The sequence below is a fragment of the Stegastes partitus genome, unplaced genomic scaffold (genome assembly GCF_000690725.1).
Source record: "Stegastes partitus isolate 25-593 unplaced genomic scaffold, Stegastes_partitus-1.0.2 Scaffold1768, whole genome shotgun sequence".
In the NCBI taxonomy this organism is placed as follows: domain Eukaryota; kingdom Metazoa; phylum Chordata; class Actinopteri; family Pomacentridae; genus Stegastes; species Stegastes partitus.
In genome coordinates, this window is record NW_007579499.1 from 130,577 (window position 1) to 155,362 (window position 24,786).

At 42.4% G+C, this 24,786-nt stretch overlaps 1 protein-coding gene across 1 annotated transcript in view; it reads left to right on the forward strand.

The window, feature by feature from the left end:
- The first annotated feature begins 12,411 nt into the window (after positions 1–12,411).
- Positions 12,412–24,786, forward strand: part of LOC103372505 (staphylococcal nuclease domain-containing protein 1-like) — a 49,574-nt gene continuing 37,199 nt past the window's right edge. Inside the window, exon 1 of the mRNA XM_008302160.1 lies at positions 12,412–12,570. The gene's annotated coding sequence lies outside the window, so the exon portion shown is untranslated. The remainder of the gene's footprint in view (positions 12,571–24,786) is intronic.

Genomic DNA, 24,786 nt, shown 5'->3' on the forward strand with positions numbered 1-24,786 from the left:
GATGATGCCACCCTGTGCGAATCCGGTTGTCATGGCAACGCTTTGGCAAACCGGGACAGAGCGGCCTTTTAATTAAAATGTTGATTAATTACCTTTTAATTGCATACTTATACATTGTAACATTGAGGTAGTCCTTTTTCTTAATCACTCTACTTTATACTTACTCTTTTCTTCCTCGTTTTCTTCCTCCTCGTTGTTCCTTTAAGCTCTTCTATAATTTCCTGTGATCAGGCAGGGAGCGTGCTCTTACGGACAATAATCCGGTTTGAGCTGATAAACTTATCTTAAAGAGGACGGTTGAAAGAAACAACAGAGGGCAGAAAGGACACGGGCGGGCTGAAATGCTTCGGTAATTTCAGCTCACCTTTACTCCGCCGGTGGAGGTTGCGTTTTAAGAAAGAGGCGGAACTTCACTCGTTTTGGTCTCAAGGTCGTCAGAAAGACAAAACGTTTGAAGGACAAGCGGGGATTTGTGACCGTCATTTGCTTTTTAATCAATTGGACTCTCTTCACACCCAACGTGGTTTAGCGTTCATGCATCAATAAGGCAATAGCAGCAATGCTTTCAAACAAACATCGCACAGATCAACGTGCTCTGCTCGTATTGACTATCGCACGCTGGGACTGGAACACTTAAATGTGACCCATTATATTATCAAATACATAGAACATTAGAAAAATGTTGCTTGAAAAGTGAAAACGGCCAGACAGGTGAAGCTTTTTAGGGGTAAAGGTTTCCATTGTTCATATTGAGGAATCCGAGTTGCTTCCAAATCACCACCTTTTTTTGTTTTTTTAATTTTTTGGACCTTTTTTGCCATTATTGACTAGTATAGTGAAGAGAGAGAAGTGGGGGGAAGAATGGGGGAAGGACCTGCAGCAAGGTGTCATGAGTCAGATTTGAACTTCAGTCCCTGTACATGGGACGCCAGCTCAAGCAGGTGAGCCATAGCAGCGCCCCCAAATCACCACCATTTTTGACTCTCCTCTCAGTCCATCATTTTTACTTATCCGAATATGTGTTTTCTTTCCTCGTTGGTCCCTATTTGTTCCTTTTAGCCCTGCATGTGTCAGCTCTGTAACCCTGCTGCTGTAGCCTAATTGGGTGATTGTGCAGATGATGGCTGACCTAAATAGAACAGATGCATCTCTTCTTCAGCAGCACCTCATTTTTTTTAGACATGATATACAATCAGAATGTTTAGCCTTTTGTACACCTTAGGTATTTTGTCTCTTCTTCTTTATCCAAACCTTTAAAGACTGAGTGTCTGAAACGTATGCCCTCGCTTGGCTTTAATTGCTTGCTTATTCTCCGGCGTTGCTTTTGTTTGCTCTGATCTTGCTCGGCTTGATCATCTTTTAATCGGATAGACATAGTCAGTGTTCCGCTTTTTAAAAAAAAAAAAAACAGCCCACTTGACATAAGGCTCCATATGCTGGAGTGACTACCTCCAGGGACAATGTGTGTGTGTGTGTGTGTGGGGGGGGGGATTGTGTGTGTTTCTGTGTGTGTCATCCTTGAGCAAAGCCCGGTTCGTTCTCTCAGCTGTCTGGTTTTCCATGCCAGCTGAGTAGGGTGGCGCCCATGAGTACGGCAGCACAGGTGTGGGTTTTTTTCTTTTCTCCTGCGCACACTGATCGCCGTGATTACACATGCACCCACACGCTCTGTTACCATGGTAACGCCATACCCCCCTCCGATTCACACGCTCATATCACCGATCTCTGTCAGGTGCAGGTTAGCGCTGGTTGCTAATAGTACTTTGTCAGCGGGGCCGACAAGACCTACTCCCACCACCCACCCGAACACACACATGTCTAAGTGGATCAATTTGTGTCAATTTAAAAAGTGTAACAAGTTGCCACCATGATAGCCTTAGGTCGTTTCCAAGCCCTTGACTGCTGCGTGTGTGTGTCCGTGTGCGCGTGTGTATATGTGTGTGTGTGTGTGTGTGTGTGTGTGTGGCGGCATAAGTGGGGGTCATATTAGCCGTGTAAGCCGGGGTTGAGTAGCCTCGCCGCCTGCCTGCTGCCTCTTTGATGGGAGAACATCTGTTGGCTGTGATATGAAGCTCGGGAGTATCTCTTTCTCTCTCCTGCTCCCTCTCTCCTTCACTTGCTCTTCCGTTTCTGTTATGAATTCCCCAGCTGCTCGGCTCCCTCCCTTCACCTAAAAACCCTGTCCCACACCACCTGTGCAGTTTTAATGCATAATTTATCTGCTAAGTAACCACATCCTAGAGACTCATCCCCGCATCCTTCTCCTGCTTTTGACGCTCTGCCCTCGGCACGGTTTGGGTGTGAGTTGTGGAAAGTGGACACCTATTTACTAATATTCTTATTTAAGCAGATTAGGATTGATTGGGGTTAAATCGTGGGCAGTGTATGTGTGTGTTGAACTCAACTTAAGCCTAGATCAAATCTTAGCTGTGCAACATTTCTATGGCGCTTGATCTGCTTTCTATGTTTAACCACTCGGGTCAGTTATATTTCTTTTTGTTTGAATTCATAGTTGCCACAGAAACAGCTTCTTGTTGAAAACCCATGAAATTAAGTGTTTAATTCCAGGCACTGATGCACAGTACAGTCATTTCAGTTCAGCAAAAACTGGATTTTAATTCTAGATTTTGGAATCCTATCAGGCACCAGACTACGTTAAACCTGTTTTTGAGCTGTCTGTATTATCAAGCAGTCAAATATACGGTTGAATGACAGATTTTGGAAGCTTTACTGCAAGTACTATCTCAAAACCTAAAACAGAAATGTTCCTGTGCTGAAATCAGAAACCTCGTTTGGCCTAGAGCTTGCAATTTCTATACATTGTCGAAAACATCATTTTCAGAGTTTCTCTTTCTCTTCATGCTGCTTTATATGGTTTACTGGATCGTTGCTGCTTACGCCCATTATGTCACCAAACTTGACATACTGATGCATGATTTCAGCCTTACATATATGCCTTTGTGCAGCTGACATTGTTTGTTATCGTGCCCACGTTTGTGGCCTTGCAGGGCCCATAAGCAGTCGTATTGTATTAGCTTACTGTGACAAGAGCGATGTTGCTACCACATTGTAGCTCAACCTGGACAAATTCCTCCCAAGGCCTCAGCGATGCTATACACGTGTTTGTGTGCACTTATCCCGGTATGTATGGTTTATGACGCACGGCGACGACGCTTTATATATGAATGTGTGAACAACATGGAGGAAAAGATGAGGAATCGTGCATACAAAGCCCCCCATCCTCTAAATCAGTTCTCCTTCCATTACCGCTGCGGCCCCTCTTACTTAGACCGCCGCGACAAGGTGAGCCATCAGGGTTAATGTACCATCAACAACCCCTCTTAACCTTGGAGGCAGGCTTTTTATGGGCTAGGTTGTGCATTGGGTTAATGTCTTTTCACTTTAGTGTACAAGAGCGACGGGGCCATTCCGACACCTGTCACTCATCTCACTGTCCAATCAAGATCGGGCGTTTTCCACACGGCGGTTACTCCGTTTGAATCGGAGGTTGTCAAAGATACTGAAGAGGCCCCGAGCCCGTCGTGTTACATACATTGTCATCATTGTACCTCAAATGCACTCTAAATAGTCGATAAATCAAAGTGGGAGAACCTGGTAACCCACCTGTCAGTCACTTAAGCTGTGTTGTACGTTTATCAGCGTCAAGGATTTACCCGACACCAACCTCTTATCTCGTCAGTTGCTGGCAGTGAGTCATATCGGTTTGAAATCCAGAAGGAACATTTGCACTTAGCAGCAAGAAGGGGGAAATACGGCTTCTTTTTCCACCGCTTCGATGTACATTATTTCTGAAATGGCCACGTTGAGAACATTTTTTTTTTTTAAATCACTTTGCAAGGTGTGATTTTCTCACTGACAACCCCTCATAACATCACATTTACAAAAAAATAACAACACTACCTGTGTTTATGACAACCAGTCCTCAGCCGTTAACCTTTCACATGCTTGTCAAGAGAAATATGTAAATATTTCACTGATGACATGAAATAAGTCCATCATTTGGTGTTACCACTGCCTGAGATCTTTTTGTTGCATTTGATTTTTGTTGGTATTGCAGTGTTTCCTCTAGGAGCAAACGGGGGCAGGCTCTCCGGGGAGCCGTGGCAACATAAACAAATGACAGATTTTACTATTACAACCTAGTTATGGAATGGCCAGTTGAAAATGTTTTTTGAAGGCTGAATGTAAAAATGTAATAAATAAATAAAACAATAAATTTTATAAAAACAAAAACAAAGAAACAAAAAAAAAACAATGAATAATAATTTCTTGATGGGGCTGTAGAATCAGTGGCAAAGTTTGCACCCAGGCTCAGAACAATTAGTTTTTCTGGGTCTTTATAGAAGAGTTCTAAGGCTAGCTTCATCTCCATCAGATGTCTTTCTCTTCTTAGAGAAATATCTGAACAAGCTCATCTGAAGATGCAGTCAGCAGTTCCATCATGGCGTGTAGATGTTAGCTGAGTGCTATCAGTTAGTTTACTCACATTAGTGACACTGAGTTGGCACCGGGCCCAATTAACTTAAGATACCGATGTGATATGAAATGTTAGCTGGCCATCAATATTTTGCGAATGTCTATTTAACTTGTAAAATCTATTCTGAGTTGCCTGAAGCTAATAAGTCTACCTTTTTTTCCGGCGAGTCACTGCCCTGTTCTCCAGGTGACCCTCCTCTGACTCTCTGACCTGGAGCCTGGTGCTGGACGTGACGTCACTTTCAAGGCCGTGCTCTTGCGAGTAGTTAACGTTGTATTAACCCCCCAAAGAGTAGAGACTGAGCAAGATAGTTATCTGTTGTTTACCTGACTACTCGCGAGTACCGACTCAGTGCAGGACTCTGCTGTGAAGGTGGAGACATGCGTCCAATTTGAAGGAGCAGCGGCTTGGATTTAGTAATGGCAGCCCGCCACTCCTAAATAAATTTAGAGGAAACACTGTATTGATTTAATGCTTGAAAACCCTAAAACATTGCATTGAAGGTCTTTTGCGTCAAACGTTCTCCCTCATACGCCGGAGAACGTTAAAGTATAACCTTTAATGGTCTGATCCTGGGGAATTAAATCCCGGAGCATGTGAACACTGAACAAATCCAGGAGTTTGCTCCTGGTGCTCCTGACTCCCTGCACCATGTTCAGTTTCGGAAACTGTGGACTCTCCCACTGTGAAAACTGGCATTTCTTCTTGATGGTAGCTGCAGACCGTCACCAGAGACGTTCCTCAACATGACAGCTGGCTCATCCTGGGCTGGTGACTGACACTGAATCTTATCTTTTCTTCCATGCTCCAGTTTGAGAATTTGCAATAGAGAAATGGCAAATGTGCACCTACCAGTGGTCACAGAAATGACTTTATCACGGGTCGTGGTGTTGATAGCGCAACGTAGAGACTCTCTGTTAATGTGAGGTATTGTGGTGGCTAATTTAAGGCACTTGAGGCCAGTCATGATGACAGACAAAGATGGCGGCCGCCAGTGGTATATCTAAGCCGAGGATACCAGACTCTATTTTGTATGAATATTTGGGTTTCAGATCTGATGATACAGGTGACCCATCCTGCAAGGACAATGCTGTGTGAGCTATTTCCTCTGGGAAAGTTGATGATTGTCCAGGGTGGTCCCAGCATGTCCTAGATCAGCACCCTTATCGGGTTTTCCCTCACTTGAAAAAGCCTAATGACTTCTTTCAAAATCATCATTCTTGAATCTTTTAAAAACACAAATACTGTACACTGCTGTATTATATTAAAAAGGTATCAAAATATGGAACTGTTGCTCAAGTCTGCAACAAAATAGAATTTAAAACCAAATCTAAAGCCACATTTACCAGACATTGAACCTTGAGTCCTTGCAGGGATGACTAAGAGCTGTACCAAATGTCACCCACTCACATTAACATATGGTGATTTCCAAAAGTTACACATTATAAAAATCTTCTGTATAAACACGCATATAATGTACTTTTAACACACTGTAGATACACTCAAAAAATCAGTTCTTACGTCTTCAAGAGGAGGTAGTGTACTTATGTTAGATGTGATGCGGCTCTCGGTGAAACAGCTGTCTATCTTGCTGATCATTCTCCGACTCTAATGGCTTAGTCAATACAGACAACATCATTGAGGAACAGGAAATCCAGGGTCGTCCACCTTTCTCCCACACAAACCTGTCCCACTCATTAACATGACACCATTGCAGATTTCTAATGAGCTCTTCCTCACTCTGTATGCCACTCAAAGTCCTCCCCAGACCTAATTTACAGCGCTAACTTTTGGACATGATATTGTGAAGGACATTCTGAATACTAAAATAGAAAGTAAATATAGTTTTTAAGGCAGCGTCTACATCCAGTGGCAGAGGCATGAGATCTAACTTTACATTCGAATATGCCTCCTTTGCTAACATTCCAGTACTTCTCTTTGATGCTACTGTTGTTTTATGAGTAAAGCTCGCCCACCTCCCATCTAAAGGTGTTAATCATCAGTAAAAGGGGTAACCTTTCTATTCTTATATCTAGCTTTAAGCTTTTTGATGTGAAGAAAGAAGGGCACCAGTGAGCACGGAGAGGACGAAAGAGAAAAAACGTGCCCTCGATTGAATTAATGAACCATTCTCTCTAAAGGGGTTTCATCAGGGTGGTAATAGGGACTAAATTGATTCACAAAGTGCACTTTTATGAATAACATGCTCCTATTGATTTCAATTGTTCTCCGTGTGTGATTGGGTAATGAATTAACAATGGAACTATGTGAAAGCCATGTACGAAGACAGGCCACTCCATATTATCTCGCTCATGTCACTCCATACTTGAGTTGCTGCGTTGTTTCAGAACTGCACACGATCTTCGCAGGTTGCCAGGGCTGCGCTACCTTGTCCGGCAAGGTGTGTGTGTGTGTGTGAGTCAGAGGGCAGTGACGTGTGCAGCTGTCAAACGCTTCACACAGTATGTGAGCGCAGTAAGACGGTCCGCAGTCTGAGGCGTAGAAGTCTATCCTGAGTGTGTCAAATGAATCACAAAAGGGGTTTAATGCTCTTAATTTTCGCAGCCGAGCAAAAACAAAACACAACTTCATGATTTGAATCCAAAGTATTGAAGATCTGTTTACACGTTAAGGTTGTTACAAATGTTTCGCTTAACAGTTGGAGGTTTAAACCAAATGCGCAGTTTTTTTTGTTTTCTTTTCTTAACCTTGTATTTGCATTTTTGTGTCCTTACAAAGAAAAGAACCCATAGGCTCTAGTGACAAAACTTGAGCACTTGCCTGCTAACAAAGTGCGCAGTGTGCACTTGGGGGTAGCTCTGCTGATTTTTGTCTCAACAGACCCTACACACACACTACTACAATTGACACACTGCCACATTTAATCAGTGTTCAAAGCAGCCCTCACACCCTCGTTCTGGCACTACGTGTGTGTTCAGTCATCCATCTGTCTGTGTATTCATCCACCTGTGCTCGAATGTGCGAATCTACGAATGTAGCACCATTGCTCAGACTTTGTCGACTGCGAGCCCTTCATCAAATTAGAAATAGTCAGATAAATCGGCACTAAGCTAATCAGCGGGCCTCTTAACTAGCTGAAGCAGAGCTGTGCTTGCTGTTAAAGAGCTTCTCTTTAGTCGGTGAGGTATCTGGTGTGCCAAGCTGGGAAAATAAGACTTCTGCAATAACTTAGCGATGATCAGGGGACGTTTTTTCTCCATTTATGCATCCATCAGTTAGAGGTAAAACTTGTTTTAGAAACCAGTTAAAGTCCCTCTCAGGTTATTGATTTAACCCCTGACATTCCCACCTCTTTCTCTCCAGCCACCCCTCTCCATTCCCTGCAGCTCAACACACCAGCTCACTTGCAGCTCTGCTCAAAACTACTCTGTGGTACCCTTGCAATATTGATTCAAGCACACATGTTCGAACCAGATGCTGAGGCTGAAGAAGAATGATACAGAAAGCTCCATCTTGCAAGCAGGATCGGTTTCCCAAGTTTGATATGTGTGAAACGCTTTAAGTCTGAATCCGTGTTTTTGAGGTGGCACAGTGCAGTTTCAAAGTGAAAATGCTCAGTCATGGAGTAGACCTCTTATTTTCTTCATGATGCGTCTTTTAGGATATTAAAAACCATGTGGACACGTTAGAGAGGTAAAAGAAAACATCTTTACCATAGCTTGTGGCTAAGCTGGTCATGTCTATAAATGTTGGTAAAAAAAGGACAATGATGTGATTAAAAAAAAAACCCCAAAAAACTGTTTTGAAACCATTAGATTATTAAAGTGAGCAGGGCAACAGCAGAATAATATAACCCCAAGTTAGAGGAAATGAGAAGAAAACAGAACAGACATAATCTCTACCCCACATGCTTTTACGCTTCCTCTCACCTTCTTTTTCTTTTTTTTCTTTTTTCATGGGATTCTGATAGCCACTATGAGCAGCATGAGAGCAACCTTTCCCCATCACCACATTACCCCACTAGACTCACTTGTCACTCACTTGGGTGTTAGTGCATTTTGTCATTCAAGAAATGTGAAGGTCAGCCTAACCCGCCATCTCTCTCAGCTTGGTCTCCATTATTCGGACTTGTTGTCCTTTCAACCCGAGCTTAATGGCCTGCTGCTTTCTTTTTTTTTTTTTTTTTTTTCTTCTTCTTTCCTTTTTTTCCCCCTCTATATTTCTATCTCCCTTTTCTCCCTTCCTTCTTTCGCTCTCTCTCTCATTGTCTCCGGCAGCTTGGTGGCTCTAGCGTCTGGCTGCAGTTGCAGAGCAGCAGCAGACGCAGCAGTCACATACCTGCATTCAAGTGGAACAAACAGGATGGTTGGCTGCTCACGGAAGGTCATCAGCCCTGGGCACAGTGTGTGTGTGTGTGTGTGCGCGTGCATGAATTTATTTGTGCTTTAAAAAGAGCTGGAGCTCCGTAGCGTTTCTAATGGTGCACTCAGACATAATGCAAAGCAAGTTCTCATCTTGTTGTAATCATACTGATCACTGGAGGCTTTTAGCAGTCTTGACCACAAATAATAAATAGAACACACGCATCCTTTTTACCCTCTTTCACACACGCAAAAGAGGGAAGCAGCAGCAGCAGCAGCAGCAGCAGCGGGATGTTAGTCCTTTTTAGCCGAAACCTGCGACAGAAGTTGGCACAAGCATCAGAGGTGTGAACAAACTGGGGATACAGCTGGAAGGGGTGAAGAAGTTTGCCTTTTTGTTAACTGTCTGAACCCCGAGCGGATTCTGGGTGTTTGTTGTTTTTTTTTTTTTCCCCTCTGCTCCTGTCACATTTTTACACACTGTGGGCCCATTTTTCACTGCAATGTAAAGTCCTGCACCTCGCTGGAAACGGCACAACCATGGCTAGACGTAGAGAGGACTCATACATGTTTTATGTGCGGTATGAGAAAGTTACAATGCCATAAAGGTTGGCTTTCTTTGAACATTCATCTGATAAAAATTGACAAAAACCCAACATCTAGCCCACATGTGGTACCAACACAGAGAAAAAAAATGGTGGCTCTACATTATATAGTAATTTCACTAGCATACTAGTGTGACTGTAGAATTTCTAATATTTTACAGAATACTTTCTAGTCACTGCAAACCATTTATTTTTGTCATTTTTTGGCGAGACATGTAGGACAAAGTGACTGATGACATATCTGGATTTTTAGCGTAGATTTGGTTGTTTTTCCCCCAACAAAAACATGAACACATGATTAGCTCGGGCACCATCTGAGTGTTGAAAAGCTGAGTAGTCTTCCTGTTTTTACACTTTCTTGATATGATAGATGGTGTCATTTTGGCAAATTTGCTCAAATTTGACGGTAGCTCACATGAAGTTGCAGTGGTGAGGCAAATGCGTTTTCACCTCTTTTGTTTGAACCTGTCTCTTATCACTACGACACCAAGCAGGCAGCCATGTGCTTGTGTTCGGTACCCATTCTCACCATCCACTAGCCACCACCCTAAAAGTGCTGCAGTGATAGCCGCCAGGCTAATGAATGGTGACACTCTAATCTTTGTCATCACTAATTGGTGCTGCAGGTTTGATTAAAAGCCAAGTCAAGTCAGCGCAAATGCAATGTGGAAAGCATGTTTATTACCAGACTCCGTTTATTCCAGCATTTCAAAGTGTGCAGGCAATGTGTGCATATGGCAGCACTTTATATGTGTGTTATGCTAATAATGCACATACCTGTCTAATGCAGTAATAAATAAATAAATAAATAAATCCAGCTTGATCTCGGGGTTTACGAAGCGCGGCTGCGTTTTCGGTCTTCATTAACCTTGCTCGCCCTCAATCTCCACAATTTCTACCTGTTTACTTTCTGTCTTCCTTCCCTCCATTTTCCCGTCTTTTCTCCTGCTCATTCCTTTTTTTTTTTTTTATCACATTTTTTTTAGATGAATAATTCAATGTAATTTGATAATATGACCCTGTCATTTGTTAGCGGCGATGTTGGGCAACGGCGCTCAATTCTTCTGTGACTTGTTTTATGGGTTTTCTTCCGTGGTTATGACTTTTGTTTGTGTTTTTCCTCCAGCTCTCATTTGCTAATTTGTCTGTCATTTACACACACACACACACACACACACACAAAGAGCACTCCTATACATCACCGCATCAATGAGGCAAAGGATCATCTCAGTGTGCCGAGGAGCCTGCATATTACAAAAAAAGCCTCAGGTGCGATTAACTAAGCCTTAACGCTACCATAGCTCGGCACATGAGCAAAGACAGAGTGGAAAAAAAAAAAATGACAACACTAAAACTAGCTAATCTAATTAGCTCGAAGATACCATGCAGTTAAATAATTAGCCAGAACCTAATTGGCTAATATCACAGTGCTGTTAAAAATCTGTCTGCTTCTTTTCCTCCTTTCGCTGTAACCTTTAAAAGTAAACACTTCCCAAATAGCCTACAGAAACGAAAACAGTAACAAGCACGAAGTTGGAGCACCGTGAAGCTCAGTTGCACTTTTTGACTTTTGAGTTCCCCACCGAACCTCGCCTCCTGCTTCACAATGATTCATCTACAGGGAGTTGATTAGCTCGCTTTCATCCCGACCACTGTTTTGTGTGTGTGCATGTGCTTAATACTATTACTGTACTTGAAGCTGTATACAAACACGCTGCATTCCGTCTTAACAACCACCCACTCCTTCTGCCGCATCCCTTGCTCTCTGTAAACACACTCACACACGCCTACTGACATCCATGCAGTTTGATATGTGGCCCAAGGCAAAGCACTTCTCCCTAATGAGCCTCCTGCCCTCCGTTTCTCCTGGGGAGCCGAACGAGAACTAACCTTGATGCAGCTTAGAAAGGATGTAACCTGCTTACACACACTACACCATGGATTGCTGTGCTTGTGAAAGAACCTCAATTACTACATTAAAATTAAATAAATAAATAAAATGTATCGAGCTTCTAAAATTATCACCGTCACTGCATGACTAACCTTAGCTCTAATTTTAACTTGATTCTAATTCTGACTCGTAACCCTTAACTCAAAAAAATCAACCCTAAAATAGCCTCTTAAAGAAATAACAACTTCTTGTTCATTAGTGGTGTTTCAGAGGAAAACGTAGAATACAATACGCTTGTAGAATCAAGTCTGAGTTAGGAGCAAGAATGGATGTTGCTTTGCTTGATGCTCTAGTGGTACGTCACTGAGATCTGGTGTGTCAGTTTGACCTTCCGATGTTTTATACTCATGCTGTCATAAATAAAGAAGTCATTCATTACTTTGAAAATCATTTAAGTGCCCAAAACAGATGAAAAAGAATACTTAAAATATTTAGGAGCCAAGTAGCCCAAGGACATTCACGATCTCTTTCAGTCACTTCCTGTGTCACAACATCTATTGTCCATATTGACATGTGTTTTTACCCACAAACGAAAGGGACAGTGAGCTGACATACAGATGGGTGACAAATTAAAGGAAAAACATGAACCTGCAGACCCTACGGTCAGGGGATCTGGTCGAATCAATACAAAGTGATCAGCTTTATCCTAGGATGCAACATTTCTCTCCTGTCAGGAGTGGTCTCTTCCAGAGTGGCGATGCGTCAATCCACAAGGGCCCAAAGGTCACTGAATGGCTCGATGAGTATGAAATTGATGTGAATCATATCCTATGGCCTTCACAGTCACCGGATCCCAACCTATATGAGATTTGTTACACAGCACTCTTTACCGACAAAACACCAGATATCTCTTGGTGTTTAGTGCCACCAGTGGACTTCCAGAGCCTTGGAGAATCAAAGGTGCTTTGAAGCAGCACATGGTAGCCCAACACCTTACAAAGACACTTTAATTTTCCTTTCATGTGTCACCTGTGTCTCACCACCTCGGTTGTATTACAAAGTACCGCTGAGGTCACTGACCCATCTTTGTCAACTCTGTGTGTGTTTTGCAGATCTGGGCCAACTATGAGGAGAAACCAGTGGAGGAGGTCGTGCACCTTTCAGAGGAGAAGGAGCGCGTGGCCAACTACAGACCAGTATACGTCACCGAAATCACCGACACCTTGCACTTCTACAGCCAGGACGTAGAGACAGGTACGTCGAGATTGTCATGTGTACGAGTGAAAGAATGACAACTGCAGGAGGAATTGTGAATATTCCTTTTGCAATTGGCCTTAAGAAGCAATTTCGCAAAAACAGAAACACAACATTCGACTGCCAATAAATGTGAACGCGAATGAGGTTAGTAAGCAATCAAATCACTCTGTAAACGCGTTTTACTTCCTGCTGCAGTGACTGGTTCGCCATCGTATGCAGTCCTAAATACCACCTTGGAAAATATCTGCACATTGAAGTGCGAGCGAGGATTCTCTCACTTTTTATTCCCTTTTAACACAAGACTGACTTTATGCATGACAATTATTTTTTACCACTCAGACATTCACCTCATCCCTTGCTGCAGCATCCCTCCCACCAGGAGAGACAGAAAAAGGACGTCCCACTTGTTATTACTACTGAATGGCAGGAATAAATCACTCCATCCCCTCTTGTCACCGTTCACGGTTAAGAAGGGAGGAAAAAAATCCAGAGATGGGAAAACTAACAAACACTTGTGTTTCCGGACGGCTGCTCCCTCTGACGAGCTCTGAATGTGTTCATATACACGTACACACCTGTTTATTAACCCTCGCTGTCCAGGATGGCAACAGTTTATGTGTTAGAATTCTAAGCCACATCAACTGGAGGCAGGCCAAGCTTATGATCGGTCAGTTTGGTCCAATTTGATATGAATGTAAGGTCCATATAACAAAAGAACCGAGTTATCTTTGGAGACGTTATCCAGAAGATTTTTTTTAAAAGAAATGTGCAGTAGCCAAAAAAAAATCTTTTTTTTTTTTTGGCCTCCTCTCACTCAGAAGGATATTAGAATTTAAACTACTCTGTCCTTCACACCAGGAAGTCTATGAATTAGTTATTGCCTTGTACAATTTCACATTTAGAACACGCAAGTGCACTACAACCTGCATTCACAAACTAGCTGGAACAGATCTGAAGCCTCCATGCCAATCACTGTCCCTTCATCGGCTGCCAGTGTGTGAGAACAGCTCAGGATTCTGAGGTCTTCCTTTCGCCGCCGCCGCCTCCCACATCTGTCTTCACTGGCAGTCGACTGTTGGAGGCCATGAAATTGACTTTGGCCACCTTTTAATTTGCCTCACTGCCACAATTAATTAATTTGCCTTCATTTACTGCCAATCTGAGCCTAAGCATCACACACACCATAATAATCCAATCATTTACAAGTGCGGAAAGTGTTTGGCCCTCAGTTGTTTGTATAAATGTCCCCTGCCTTTTTTTTTTTTTTTCCCTCTATCTTACCTTGAAGCCTCCAGGTGTTACGAAGTGTGCACAGACAATCTGCTATTCATCTTTTTGCCACGAGCTGTAGATTCAAATCTAAAGCCTTCACACTGCCTGTGGCTACTTCAGCTTCACTCTCCTGCAAGTCGGGAGCGATGTTCAGGTTGTGTGTGAGATTTTTATCGTTGGATCAGCATCACGTGTCGCTGTGAAGAGGCTGCAATGTACAGTACATGTTAACTTGGAGCTAGGGTTAATGCATTCAGCATCACTTACTGTCAACGGGGTAAAGGTACAAGAGAAGCAGAATATGTGAAAGAGAGCAAGAAACATACTGTACAAAAGCTACACAACACAGAGCAAATCAAAGTGTTACTATTGTTTTTTTTTTTTGCATATTTCCCATAAGTCCCTTATATCTGTAAGAAACCTTGGGAAACAGCAAGATGCAAAGCATTTACAACTTTTTCTCAGTAGCAACCAAAGTGTTGCATTTAAAGAAATTGTACACAAACTGCATTTTTTATATTGCTGCTCTCAGTGTATTTTGACAGGAGAGCTGTGAGTTATTTAATCTTTTCTCATATAAAGGCTTGATTTTAGATGATCCAGCAATGCTGCGGCCTTTTTATTTATTTATTTCTCCCTTTAATTGGCCCGTGTTCTTCCACCAAGAGGCTTATGTGCTAGTTAAAAAAAAAAAAAGAAAGAAAGAAAGAAAAAAGTGTTATTCTCAGCAGGGAAGCAAAACCTGACCGGTCCTCACCCCTGCCTCCCTCTCCTCATCTCCCTCTCTATCATGTTGTTCGCCCCTCCCTCCCTTCCTCCACCTCTTTTTCTCCCTTGGTTTCTTTCATTTTCGCTGACGCTCCCTCAAAGCTACATTAAGTCATACCAACCTCTTGAAGAGGACATCAAAGTGTTAGAGCCTGTAAAATCATACAAGCTGAGTGCTTTGCAATATCATTACATGCTCCGTGCCCCTACCCCACAAAATCTCTCAAGTGAAGGAATTCATGTAGCCAGATAAGCTCGGAAGCAGAGGATGAATTTCGTAAAGACTGTTGTGATTGCAGCCGATGACGACATGCCAACTCGCACAAATGCAGAAATTACAGAGAGGTTGTAAAATTGTCGCCACTGTTTAAGTCCCAAAACATCTGGAATAAGTAGCTGTTCGTGCTCATTGTCATGTCTGTCAAGGAAGGTCCTGTGAAGTATTCATTTAGGGCAAATGTTTGAACACTGAACCGTAACTGCACACATCAAAAGATATGGTACTTAAAACTGTGATTATTTTAGTTGAAATTTTTACAGTGTAGCACGAGCAGTTGCGTGAGTCGCCCTCCTTTGTGTACATTTGAACCCCTTTCAGACCCTCCTTTCTGTTATTCTGACGACAGCTCAATGTATCGACTTCATACCTAAGCGAGCGTCCTCGACACTTCTCGTCGAACATGGCAACACTTCTGTATTACTTTCGACCTGGCACAAGTCACAACTACATGCAGTCACATGAACAGATTGTCAATTTGTGTGAAGCAATGTTTTTAAAAATACATTTCAGCACCACTATTGATCCAAAAAAAAAGATAGAAGAGACAGTTTACTGCCAAAATCACAAATGACTTTTTCATTCACTTTGTCTTGCAATTTCACATTTATTCAAAACTGATATGTCCATAAAAATACAACTTTACTGTGATTCTGGCAAACTGTAGCAGTTCAGATTAATGAGACTCAGCAATCATGAAGGTAATCCACGTTTTGATGAAATGTTAAGAGCTGGAATTTCATTTGTTGCTTCTAGCTGTTTGAGTTTATTAAATATTGGCAGCATCAGACAGCAGCAGGATCCATATGAGTCTCTCCAACGTTGCACACATTTACACATGTAAAACAATAGAGGAACTTCATTTATGACTTAGAATTGCAAATTATCCCGGACATGGAGACAAGATCAGTCAGTATCAAACGGCAAATCAGTTGTACTTTCTGTCCTTTTTAGTCACCTTAGACGTGAACAGTTGCAGTTTAGAAGCTGCAGTTAAATAATTTGTTACACAGCAGCTTTAGATTTAGTCTTTTGTCTGTCAGTGCATAATAATTACAGACCGTCTAATCCTTTGTGTACCTCACTTCTGTGGGTAAGTCTGAATGAAGCTGTGAGGAACATTACCATAAACTTGACCTCTGTGTGAATGTTGAAATACAGTCACTTTCACAGACTGATGAAACCAACAATGTCTGAAAAGGGCTTTAGCATTCGAATGCTATCGCACCCCAAACCACTGGTTTATAAGTTCCACAAGGTTGACCCAACACTTTCCTGATGCATCTTATCAAACACCTTGTACCACTAGTTGGGTTTCTCACTACCAAACCACCTGCCTGCTTTCTCCTCTTCTTTCACAATATTACCAGCTAAGGTTAGAGGCAGAATTCAGTCAGTATTTTTGGCAGCCACTGCCACCACTCCATTTGCCAGATGGAACAAACTCTTTCATTGAGTGCTCCTTGACCGTCCTTGAGGTATAGCACACTTATGACATAGAGTGCAAGTCTAACTGGATTTCCCTCAGCGTGTCTCTCGCCTAATGTTCAGTTTTGGAAGCCTGGAACAAGCCTCGTTGAAACTAACTTGAACAAGACGATAAAAACAGTATCGCCACAGCTTTGCTTCTGACATTCTAATGATGATCGGTGCGAGGCCATTTACTTAACTTCAGTAATTCACGGCTTTTATTGTGGATCTAAAACTAATCATGAAAGGTAGCTGTATTTATAGAAACAAAAAATGATTAAAACACAGCTGCGGCTGGCGGAGAAAGTCATTTTTCTGTCTGCAGTTAGGCTCCCATTTGTTTCAATCGTTGCTTCAGCGAAATAAGATGAACTTCATTGATTCGACATAGGAAAATTAAAGTGTCACAGAGGCAAGAAGACGAGAACAAAAAGCGGTGAAATATGCCGGCGAGCGGAGTAATGCTAAAAAACAAGAAGCGTGCGGTGGAAAGTGCTGGTGTTTTCAGCGAATGAGGAAAGAAATGGGTATAAGAAGTCTGTTCCTGGGAGAATTAGATTTGGTAGAGGGGAGTCTGGTGGCCATTGACAGTGGACTATCTAATGTGGAAATGAAAATGATGCAAATATCCTTAACATTGATGAAAGCACATTGGTTTGAGACAGTTGGCAGCGGCAGAATGTAATAATAATAATGAGCAGGCCGGTAGAAGGAACTAATGTTTTACTCGGAAGAACAAAATAGTAAGTGCATGTGTTAACGGGGAGTAGAAAAGATGGCAAGAAAAAACACAATATAAAAAAGCAGTAGGGTTACAGTCATTAATATTTAGCTGCAGTTTCCAAACCATTAACCCTGTGGGAGTTGTGGCTCCTTAATAGGCTGGGATGTATGTGTTTATTGTGGTCTGCTGAGGCCAGTGATTATTGAAAAGCCTTCACAGCTGTTGTTGCCCTTTAAAGAACATACATACGTAGACCCCCGGAATAATCTTCACGCTGGCATCTTCTAAGCGCCTCTTAAACGGCTGTGAAGAAAAACGCAGTTCGTAATATCTCTTATTCTCTGGGGGTCCTCGGTATCTGCGCTGTATTTTACCCCTTTTCCCATTTTAATTATTCACATTTAATTACTCATAAGTGTGGGTTTTTTTTTTTTTTTTTCATATATGAATATCTTAACACGAGCTCGATAAGTGATTAATTTCACGTTAGGAATGGTTTTTTCCAAGTCACTGAGAAGCTTGAGGGATTTTGGTCTTTTAATCCTCAGTTTATTTTAAGGGTCTTTATCTGTTGCTCTATTCATTTATCGCTCATTGTCTCCCTTTCCTCCCCCCCCACCCTACACATTATCTCTCCTTAGTACTGCTGTCTCTCTTTTCTCCCCCTATTTTCCTTGGTTGTGTTGCTCCCTCTCCGGAGGCTATATGTAATTACTGTCAGAGGGGGACCTGCAGAGATCTGTGTGACCTTGGACACTAAAAGACGGAGGCCACTCGAGGCACAGAGGAAGGAAAGTCGCTCTGTGCTGTAGCGTTGTTGGTTTATGCCGGAGAGTCGACGTAATTAAAAACTTGCTGCACGCGTTCCCGAAGCCTCCATTGGGTGTGTAGCTGTAACACCTGCAACCTGACTAATGGGTGCTCTGCCACTTTTCAATGTTTACAATCAGAGACGTATGTATTAGTTTCCCCACAACCTCGGAAGCTTCGCCCCAACTGTATAGCAATGTGTGGTTTGGAAGGTTAAGAGTAAACGGATAAATCAGCCCCTTGGTGCAGTTATATTGGTATTGATGCGAATGTCAGCCAATAAATTACAAGAAATTGTAGTACAGAAATGCCAGTGATCACATCGCTGAGCTGCAGGACTGCATGTCTGTCGGTTTGACCTCTGTCTCACAGGAGCTGCCCTCCTGAGACACCAAAAGTCAACTCCATTATTAGTTTGCGGACCTGTTTCTGAATAACCTTTAGTGTCCATGATTTTCCTAATGAAGAAACCTGTCACCCATGTTCACAGATGTGTTCTTGGACAACGATGGAGCTCTGTTACAAAGACAAATAAGCCAAACACAGACAATAGCAGTTCAAAAGAAAACTTTTTCTTTCTCTTTTATACAATGTGAATCACATTTTTTGTTTTCATTGATGATTTAACCCTTTGAATCCCAAGCAGTTTCCCTGTCACATTTTTACTCACTATCGCCCCGTTTTTCACCCCAATATAAAGTCCTTCACCTCGATGGAAACAGCACAGTCATGGCTAGAAGTAGAGAGAAGTTGCAAATGTCTTCTGTGTCATATAACAGATGTAAATCATAAAAATGAATTAAATACCTGTTTTACAAAAAATGAAAAAGCCTGGAATCAAAATGTTCGTCTTACCAAGTGCCCACAGCAGGATTCAATCAGTACTGGGGGGGAAAAGGATGGCTCTGCATACTATAGATATTTTACTACTTACATGTTCAACCCATTTCTATGCTCGTCTCCTATCTGCTCTGCCTGAGGGAGCACAGATATGTTTTTTTTAGTTATTGCAAAAGTTTTATTTTTTGACATTTAAAAAAAAAAAGTGATATTTGTGGTATGTTATCGGGGTGCAGCTACAAAAGACTTGTATGCTGGGATTTCCATGAATACACCAATCAGCTATAACATTAAAACCACTTGCCTTATCTTGGTACACCCCTTTAATCTGCTAAAACACCCTGAACCACCAGAGCATATACAGGAGGGGCTCTGTGTGGTCCACATTGGCAGCGGGTCGGTTGGATCCTGTGGGTTGCAGGTTAGGCCTCAATGGATCAATGTTGCTCAATCAGTTTGGGATCTGGGGTGTTTTCAAAACCTTGGGTTCTTTGTCGTGTCCCTTGAGCCATTCCTGAAGGGTTTGGCAGTGTTGCCGGGGCATGGTCCTTCTTGGGGAGGTCACTCGTATTGGGGAGTGCTGTTGCCGTGCTGGGGTCTGTTTGCCTACAGCTATGTGGAGGTGGATGAGGTGTCAGAGCAGGAGCCACATGAATGCCTTGGAGCCAGGTTTTCCAAGAATAGAACGGCATTGTAACGAGATGATCATTGCTATCCACCTCAGCTGTCAGTGGTTTTAATAATGTGGCAGATCGGTGCACACCTTGTGTTTGAGTTATTTACAACACTCAGCCATGTTTGCTCCAGTCTGCATTGCTTGTTCCGCCCTACAGATTGTATCACTGGGCAACCTTCCTACAGGGTTGTCTTTGCCTAGCTTGCGGCCTCCCCCTGATTTGGACCTCACTCAGTTCTCACCTCCGTGGTCCTGCATTGCTCGGTCTGGCCCCGACCGACAAACACACATTTTCTGCTCACCCCAAGCCTCAGCTGCAACGCAGTTGGCGGTACATCCTGTCTAGTGCTTGTTTCCTGGCACCCATACAGACTCATAATGAGTGGAGTCGTTCCCCCCAACCAGGTGCCACTCCGTCCACATTATTCACACTTCTACCTTTTACACACAGCAGCTGTTCATCACCTAATGATGCTGGACCCAGCTCCTGATAGAGTAACGCCGGCAGAGAACGGTTTCTCTTTTTGGCCGGACTTCAAACCGGGCCTTTTTTCTGGTTTTTGAAATTGAATTCCGTTACTTTGAAATGTTATGTTTCAATTTTATTCATTCATTAGCCTGTTTTCTGTCGCGCTCCTGGAGAATTTCCTTATTAACTTATTCATTTGTTCCCTCTCCGCGTTGGCTTCGTCTTTATTTGGGGAGTTGATTTCAATGAGAGAACATGAGAATTGCTATAGCATTTCATATTGATCAGGGTGAGCGGCTCGCTAATTGGATGTCATGTCAAGGCAGCCGAGTGATGATTACTTTATAGAATGGAGCTTAATAAAAATACAAGCGTGCACATTTCGAAATGGTTGTCGCAAGGCTGCCTTCAGTAGTTATTTATTTATTTCTTTTTCATTTTAGATGAAATATCTTTCTGTGGCTCTGTGGGCATCAAGCCAAAGTCAGCCAGGGGTTGAGATAATTAACTCCCACACCAGAGCGCTATGACACTACTTTTTTTTTTTTTTTTCAAAAGCGTTTGACAAAGTAATTTTTTTGTAATCATGCAAGTTCTCAGTTGAACAGTTTAATTAAAACAATGAAGTAAACGAACTAATTGTACAGTGGAAAAACGAACACAGATTTCAGGCAAAAGACAAAAGGAATGTAACAAAGTGCTAAATGTGACAATTGTATTAATGATTATGGCGAACAGTTTAATGGTGCCGTCAATTAGGAGGAAATGACTTTAATTGCTATGCTGTTCTCACAGTGTGTTCGCTGTCGCATTCAAGCTAAAGCTTGTTTTTAATACCATATTAGTTTTAATTTTAAATTCAGCCTAATTAGAATTTGTCACTATATGAATAATTAGACTTCGCTGTCTCTCAGTACCTCAACAAGCTGCAAAATGTTGTTTTTTGTTGGGGTTTTTTTTCCCAGAGTGTAGCCAATGTATCCTTGTCTATCTGCCTTTTATGACTCATGTTTAATTTAGCCAAAGTGTGTACAAAGCCTTGTTGTGGTGCCATTTGACCATAAACCTACACTGAACAAAGTAAACCTAGCAGGTGAATGAAAGTTGCAGTAGACTCAGCAGCCAATGCCGCTGCTGCTGTTTTTTACTTTCCCAGCTCCCTGCCACTGCAGCAGATGCAATATTTAGAGGTCAGACCCTGCCAAGATGATCTTCCCTTCCCAAGGCATTCATTATTAAATCAGATACGCAACTTAGCTTCTAAAAGGTCAGCTCACCTGTCGGTTTGAGGCAGGGTGCTTTTGATTTTCAGGCAGAAAATAAGCGTCTTTGTCCACATTCTTCTTCTATCCTAGCAAGCATTATTTTCACTAATGTCAACGTCTGGGTCTATTACCTAAAGCTGAATGCCTGAATGACACTTTTCACAGTGGTAAGCCACTTACAGGCCCAAGTGGGGTTCTCTTCGAAATTGGCCAAATGTGTTCACATTTGGGGAATAAGGGCCATCTTATGAGTATATTTGGACTCCTCACAATCAAATCAGGGCATTAGCTGCAGCCAGTGAGACTCGACAGGTGGCACAGAGAGGAGCAGGAGAGACTGATGCTAAAAGAGAGCCACAGATGCTTTCTCTGTTTAGATTTTTCAGTGATGGCTTTTCCAATTACAGAAACAGTAATTTGCTGTAAAAGGCTCCAGACTGCCGGGAAGGGTAGAATGGAAGAGGGTAATTGGTGGAGGTGGAGGGGGGGTATCGCATGAGATATAATCCATATCCCTCTCTAGTGGGAGCGGAGCAGCATTAGTCAAGCAGGGGGATCATTTGTTTTTTTATAGCGGCCTCCTTCAACGCTCGGCAGATGCTGACACTACTTTAAACATCGCTCAGGAAAGGGGAGTAAATGGCCTTTCTCTTGTCTTAGCTCCCTTCTTGTCACACTCTGTCTTCAGAAAGTGTACAAATATCCTCAGGTGGGCGCTGCTTCTTTGTTGACCAACCACAGGGGGCATTAGACTCATCACAGCTGTGTGTGTTTGTGTGTGTGTGTGTGTGTGTGTCTTTTCCAGCACTGCAAAGCCTCCCAAGCCAGCAGATACTACACCAAGGCTGAGTTTTGTTGTTTGTCATTGCGGCCTTTTACCTTTTAAAGTGTTGCTCGCATGTCCTGAAACGCAGCCATTCCTCTACCCGAGAGGATGAAGCCTGTCCAAACCTCATGCATATTTAACACTCCAAACTAACAGGTGAGCTAAAGCACAAAGCTCCGCTCGGTGGCTGCGAATCTCTCAGATGGTTGATGATGCGCCGCGCAAGCCAAGGCAGGACGCACAACAAAGGCGCCGCAGCGAGAATGCTGATGCGAACGAAAAATACGTATTTGTGTGTCACCTTCTGTTTAATTCTGTCCTCTAGATGCTGGCTTCCACTTTCCTTCATAAATTACAGTCAATTATTGCTCGGTTTATGTTTCCGGATCCTCTCCAGTCGCTTGTTTCGCTGGCAGGTGTCCCTTTCATAGATGCACTCCACTTTGACTCCTAATTCCTTCATTCTTGTAAAGCAGGAAATTAGAATGCTTTCATAAGCAACCATTGCTCTCTTGGACTGTGCCTCTGTCATATTGTGATTATTTACCCTTCCGTGGTTTAATGGCTTTCGTAAACAGCTTAATAGAATTCAGTAGAGCCTTGGGAAGCGTAGTGAAAGGGCACTTGATTCACTGTTTTCATTGGCTTTTTGTTCCCCCCCCTTGTCTCTGCTCACACACCGTACGCCACAAAATAATCAAATATCATCATAACCAACCTGTAAAACCGTTGTCAGTCTTTCTCCCTCCCCCCTTCTCTCTCTCTCTTGCTCTCCCCCCCCTTCTGTCTCACCTTCTCCATTGTTTTCTTGTTTTAAAGCCTAATCGCTCCCTCACTATGCACTGGGCATTCAAAATGTAATTATATATGATTTACAAACAGCTGCAGCTATAATGGTGTATAAACAAATTACAGAATGAGGGAGAGAGAGCGAGAGGGAAAAAAAAAAACAACACAGACGAATAAAGAGATGAAGACAGAAAGAAATTGGCCAGCATCAAACACAGTCAGTGGTTTGGCTGCTTTTTGGATCATCGCTTTGGCTCTCCCTTCAACACAAAATGAGCACTCACGCTTGACATGGTTTACCCCTTCTGCACGCAGATATTCGGTTGTCTTTATGCCAACATTAAATAGGAATCTGCCTCTGTAATGCGGTGCGTCCAAGCCGTACTTCCTTCCTAATGTGACTGTTTCTATTCATTCAGAATTTCGCTGGGATGCTGCACTTGCATAAGGGTTTTTTTTTTGCTCAATTCACGCCAGATGGCCGATTGTTTCTCTCTGTACTCACCTGCAGCATGTACAGTTCATCCCAGTTTTCTCCCACACTGAAAGACCAGAGTCCTAATTGTGGTTATTTAAGTGTGATTACTTGCGCATGCCTCGTTTTAACTGCGTGTTTCTTTGTGTTGTGATACGCGTGACGGTGATTTTCTCTGGACAGGCCTGGACTTAAACACACGGATGAAGTGTTTCTGATAATCCACGATCCAAGAAAGCCGCACATCTAATTAGACCTTTAAATCCCAACACAGAGTAATGATAATGCACAAGTTACACTCTGCATACTAAATCAGACACCTTGCAGTCCGCAGATGTGGAGAAGCACATTCTAAAATGCTCAGGAGCGCACAGGTTTGTGAATTAGAAGCTGTCAGTTTACTACACTGTCAGGAGACAAGTCAGGGCTAAAGCTGTCAGCGTGATGCGAAAAAAGGCACCCAGTAAATAAGGATGTATTATATTTAACTCCTCATATTAACCCTCTGAACCCCCACCCAGCAGCTTCTGGGTGTTTATTTGCTCCTGTCACATTTTTATTTAAAAAATTTTCTCCATTTTGGGCTCATTATTCATTGCAATGTAAAGTCCTACACCTTTGTGGAAATCGCACAGCCATGGCTACAAGTAATTCAACCATATCTTTTGTGCAGTATGTCACAGTTATAATGCCATAAATCAAAAAAGAAAACACAACTGGATCCTTATTAGTTATGTATCTTAGGGGGAAAAAAAAACCAGCTGGAATCAACATGTACACGCAACATCTTTCTAAGTGTCCATTGGTGTTACCAGTACTGGGGGGAAAAGTGACACTCTATGCTGTATATCCTGCTTTTTCATTCTTTCTATGCTTGTCTCCTATTGGCTCTCACAGCCTGCAGTTCAAGCTTGTCCAATCAAAAAGTACCAGAATTTTTAAAATGTTAATGTTGGTCGCAGCTGAGTCACTCGTGGCTTCTCAGTTGTGCTGAGGATCCCAGACTTTTTAGAGTTTTTACGCAGTCTTGTGAGTAATGGTTTATTTTTGGGCAAAATTATTAAATAAGACATGCAAATAAAGTGATTAGCTTAGATAAGCTTAGATCTTGTTAAGTTTTCTGTCCCGACAGCAATGTCACAGTTGAGTCACTCAAGGACCGTGGAAAAGCTTCAACTCTGATGTTTCTCTGCATTTTTTACAGTTTCTGGCTCAGATAATTATCAATTGCATATTAGCAGTTTGCTTAAAGATAACATACCTTTCACACCTGCCTGCACGTTTTGGGGTTCAGAGTGGTCTGACTAAAGTGTGTGACTCAGGACTTTACAGCAAAGATATAAACAACAGGAAACAGGCTTTCTCTCCACGTTTCCCTGCTCTTTTTAAGGGAAAAAATACCAAGAATTCATATCAGCCAGTGAACTTGGACATGGATTTATTGTACAAGTGTGACTGGACCTGACTTGAAAGTAATTGGAGTGAATCTATGGGTCAAAGCAGACCTTAAATCAGCTTATTAAAATTGCTGATCCATGACACTGCACTGTCA